Source organism: Tupaia chinensis, unplaced genomic scaffold (genome assembly GCF_000334495.1).
Source record: "Tupaia chinensis unplaced genomic scaffold, TupChi_1.0 Scaffold000197_1, whole genome shotgun sequence".
Taxonomy (NCBI): Eukaryota; Metazoa; Chordata; class Mammalia; order Scandentia; family Tupaiidae; genus Tupaia; species Tupaia belangeri.
The window spans coordinates 6,171,131-6,176,199 of NW_006159672.1; the positions used below are offsets into that span (position 1 = coordinate 6,171,131).

The window sequence follows — 5,069 nt, forward strand, 5'->3', positions numbered from 1 at the left end:
CTGTTGGAGAAAGCAGAGGAGTGAGGGGGTCCTGTTTGTTTTGATATGACCCCTGGCTGTGAGGAAGGGTGAGGGATGCTGGCAGGTACCGGTTCTGGCAGCTGGGGGAGACTAAGTCAATATCTGCTCTGCTCTTGTAGATATTGACTGCTAAGCAGTATCTGCTCTTGGATTGAGGAGACTGCCCCCAGGTGACAACCCAACAAGGCAGGGGATTGCTTCAGTTGGCTGGCGTTAGAGGTACCTGGGGCTTGACTGGAGGCTCCAGGTCCAGAGTTCACAGGCATGTCAGATTGGCGGTGTGGGTCCAGTGGGGTTAGAGGTATGGATTTGGCATACCATGGGGTGACCTGAGTGAGGACAGTGCCATGGAACAGAGTGTGGAAAGGTACCCTTGGAATGGCTGATCCAGGGCAGGAAGCTTAGGAGTAGCACAGGGGTAGGGGGAGCAAGAAAGAGAGTCTGCCGGCACAGCCAGGCCTGTGGAGTGGTTGCTGACTGAGGACCAGAGGAGAGGCCTAACACTGATGGAACAGGGGGCCTTGCCCACCCTGAATGCCAGCATAACAGACAGGGGCAGGAAGTGCTAGGGGACCAGTCACCTGAAGTGAGCCAATGGGCCAGGCGCTGCCCAGGAATTTACCAAAGCATCACAGCATGCCTGTCCAGAGTCCTGGGAGCTGTGCAGATTGATGGAGGCACCTGGTCTCAATAGGTGCCTTCCATGTTGCTCTGGAAGCCCTGGGCCTCTGCTAGGGCTCAGTGGAGAAGCTGGCAGAGAGGCTAGGGTGCTGTGCTTGGCTGGCACATGGATATGAAGCCATGGCACCTCCTTGAAAGGAGGACAGAATGCCATCCACTCTGTATCCCAGCCTCTCAGACTAGTGGAAAATTTCACAGGCTCCCGGATGGTGTGCACTGGAAATGTCCACCCTCCCATAGAACCAAGGGCCGCCTGCTCCTTCCTTTCCTGCCTGAGTGGCTGTGCTCCTGCTGAGTTCAGAACTTTCCAGGGCACTCACACACTACAGTCTTTTTCACTGCAGCTCTAAGCACTAGATTTTCTTCTCTCCTCCTTCTCCTCCCCATTGCTTTCCCTTTTTCTCTCACATGCACTTCCCAGAGACAGATAAACACAGAGAGACACTGAGACACAGAGAGAGGGGAAGAAAGCACTATGCCAATGAGGCGTAGTCACATGGCAACCCTTTCTCTTCGCTCTCTCCGTCCTGTCAGGATTTGGGTCACACACATGCACCAAGCATGTTTTCAAGCCACTAGGGTGGGATTCAAACCATGGTCTGCCATGTGGGCCAGGTCCTATAACCACTAAGCTACAGAACCAACCGGAGCTCTGTGTTTTCTTTTACTGAGCTTTGTGTCCTTGGAGTTAGGTTTCATCCTTTGTATGAGTTTCCTGCAACCACCATAACAAAATGCCCCAAACTCAGGGTCTTGAAACAGAAGACACTTATTCTCAAATCTTTGGTCACAAGTCTGGAATCAAGGTGTCACATGACCACACTCCTGCTGTAGGCCCCAGGGGTGATCGTTCTTTGCCTCTTCCAGCTGCTGGTAGCTCCAGGTGGTCCTTGGCCTGTGGCCACATCATTGGAGTCTCTGCCTCTGTTGTCGCATGGCCTCCTCTTCTTCAATGTCAAATTTCCCTGTGCCTCTGTCCTATAAATACCCTGTATTGGACAGTTCAGAATACTCTGCTCATCTTGAAATCCTTAATTTAATTGCAACTGCGAAATGTCACCATAGAAGTTGATATTCCCAGGTTCCAGGGATTAAGACCTGGTATCTTTGGGGGCTCAGTTCACCCTCCACACCCCTCATTCATTCACCATTTCCTAGTACTACTGAGCACCTCGGATATAGCTGGGAGGACCACTCCCAGCCTTTCATTGAATAGAAGGGAGAATCATGACTTGGGGGAGGGGTGGTCCTAGGCCCTCTGGGTCAGCTGGTAGTGAAGGTGGATCTCAGCCAGTCTGATTTTGCAGTATCACCTGCCATGGACCATGATTGGGCTTGTGAGGCCTGAGCCCATTAGTCTGTGTGGTGATGGAAGAACCTACTGTCCCAGAAGGATGGGCTGCCATGCTGAACAGTCAGTCCTAGGAGTGCCATGGGCCACTTCTGACTTTTTTAGCTTCACAATGTTGGTTTCTTCTGGGAAAGTAAAGCTATTAACCAAGAAACCATTCAGAATTCCTGGTGATGGCACAGTATGCTTGACTAGGTCTCAAGAGAGCTGTGACCTGGGACATTGTGTAAATGTGGTGCTTGCTGGTCACTCTGGGGCCAAAGCCTCCAGATCCCATCTTCAAGTTTTGAATTTATTTATTTATTATTATTGACTCTTCTTATTTAGTTCTCCTTTTAGAATAGCATCCTTTAACCAATGCCCTAAACTAGCCTCTTTCCTCCTCCTAACTCTAAATAAAAATGTACTTCTGCTTCTGAAGACGGGATTTTCAGCTGACTTCCCGTGTCGCTTTCAGGGAATTCAGGTCCTTTGTGAAGGTTGTAATTATTTTGTTCCAGAAGGAAACTAAGGCCTGTAATTCCCAGTCTACTGCGGGGGCCCAGGTCCTGTCCCACCTCCTGCCTCCCAGCAGCCCATTCCTGTCACCTCTGTACCAACAAGTTGGGCATCAAGTGGGTACTGTGAGCAGGGTGGTGCTTGGGAGAGGAGACTAGGCATTTGAGATCACTCCTCCAGGGGATCAGGTGCCTGAGACGTGGGGGCTTCTCCCAGCATGGTGGTGGAGCCTTCTGGATGTCCCCTGCCTATCTGGGCTATCAAGGCCATGTGCTGTCCCTCCCTCAAGATGATTTAATGTTGCATGAAAGTGCTTTGCTGGCTATCTTTAACTGCTTCCTTGGTCCCCACCATCAGCTCAAAGTACTTGAGCTTGACCCCTCCAGTCTTTGGTACTCCTAGACAGGACACCTTCCCCAGGGCCACAGGGTCAAGAGCAGATGGGGTGGTCTTCCAACACACCATGGGCCTCAGGCTCTCCTCAGTAGTCCCCCCCATGGACTTGTTAGTTTCCACCCTAGTGACACTGGAGTAGCTCCTGGGTTTGAGATTGTTGCAATTTTTATGCTGTGATTTTGATTATTTTACTAGGCCACTTGTTCATTAGGGACTACCAAGTGCTGACTATCATCTTTATTTACTCACCAGAATTCTTCCAATAAAGAGCCTCTTCTCACCAACTCCCAGAGCTCTGCCACAAGGCTTCTCATCACTGTCTTGCTTGCAGATGAAGTCCTTACAAGTGGCAGGGACAATGTCAGTGACTGATGAATTCTATCCTACACATGTATGTGTGTCTCATAAAATTCATGTGTTCGCTAACACATTTAATACATATCACTTCATACAGATGTTACTGTTTTGATGTCCATCATCCCATCTTTAGGCAGTTGGCTCAAGTCGGCTCCTGAGTCTTTCTGGGCTGCTCTCAGTGGTCCTTGGCAACAGCCTTGTGTCCTGACATGACACGTTATCCTGGGCTTGCTTTGCACATTTTCTAACCCAGGCCTGGAATCAGTCATTTCCGAAAAAACACTGACACCACTTTGGAGGATGTGGCTGGGGTGCTGGGAGTGCTCATTGCTCCTGGGTCACCCTTGTTTCTAAGTTGTCTTTTAGCCTTTGCAGTCAACAGAGCTAGGGATTACTTTTTTTTTCCCTTACCCCAAATCTTGGCTCTTAGTGATATTAGCATAATTATTAAATTTGTAGATGTAAAAAGTTAATATATGTATATGTCAAATATTTAATACAGGTACATCAAATACTTAATATATGTTAATATATGTTTTATATTATTCTTAATAACATATATTTAACATGTATAATATTATACAACATCGTTCTCCAATATAATCATTTAAGAATAATACTACCCACTAAGGAGGGCCAGTAATATTATGGAGGATCTGGCCCCTAAGGGTATATGTCAAATTTCCATTTCAAAGTTATTAAGGTAGTACCTCTCTTTTTAAGGTTAAGTCATGACCTCAAAACAGTTAGGGTTTTTTTTTTATCAATTTTGTTTTTTGCTTTTTAGAGATTCCTGTGTGTTCTTTTAAATCCAGTTATGCTTTATAATTCCATGAACATTTCCATGACTTCCACTGTGGTCTTCCCTATCTTGAGCTTCCCTCCTCCTGTGTTTTTCAGCGTAGGCAGATAAATCCATGTACCTGCCCCTTAGGTATAAGCAGCACTGCCGGGCACCTATAGCTCACCTCCTGCAGCAGCTGTCCCTCTGACCCCCACTTCTCCCCATGGAGATGGCTCAGGGGAGTCACAGAGACCACCTGCTTCCTTGTAGTACCAGATCCCAAGGGATGCACCCAGTGCCCTTGATGGACTCTGGATTGTTCTAGTCTTTTCTATGGCAAGTCATCTTTGGAGGGTATGAGCCACCAGCTTTCTTGGCTGTAGAGAAGGCATGGTGCAGACAGGGAGGAGCTGGGGTCCTGAGGCCTTGGAAACAATGATTCTGAAGTCCAGGTGGGAGGTACATAGGCTCCTGAGCAGGAAAGGTCCCATGGCCTCCAGGCTTCTGAGAACACTTGGTGTCCTGGGAACTTCAGTAACCCAGAGCAGCTAAACTAGGCTCTACAGAGAGAGCCTAGCAGGCAAGGATTTTGTGAAGGTTGGGCAGGCCAACTTTTGGGCAAGAGATAGGGCAAATGTCAAGTAATGGCCAGTCTTGCTTGGGTCATTTGAATCAGCATTTCTTTTGCCGGGAAATGGAGAGCTTCTTCGAAGGCCATTGTTGTTGTGAGGGGCTGAAAGGGCATGGGCTGGGGGCTTTCTGCTTTCCATGCCTGTTGTGCATTTTTCTAATGAGGATTGTGGTTGATAGATGTTTAATGACATTTCCAAAGGTCGTGCTGTTGTTGATCAAGAGGGACTTGGACAGTTTTAATTATCTCCCCGGGCTGTGTGTTTCATTGCAGTGAAGCGTGGTTGCCTTTGATTTGAACCCCTTTAAGTCCTAAAATACTCAATTAAAAGATAGTGGAATGAGGCATTC

General features: G+C 48.0%; 1 protein-coding gene across 8 annotated transcripts in view; it reads left to right on the plus strand.

Moving 5' to 3' along the window:
* The window catches only part of PWWP2B (PWWP domain containing 2B), a 28,728-nt gene that overhangs the window by 15,936 nt on the left and 7,723 nt on the right, over positions 1-5,069 (plus strand). Inside the window, exon 4 of one of the 8 annotated variants that reach the window (XR_003549168.1) lies at positions 141-1,108. The exons of the other annotated variants lie outside the window; for them this stretch is intronic. The gene's annotated coding sequence lies outside the window, so the exon portion shown is untranslated. Of the gene's footprint in view, positions 1-140; positions 1,109-5,069 lie in introns of those variants that run through there. 8 annotated transcript variants of the gene reach the window in all.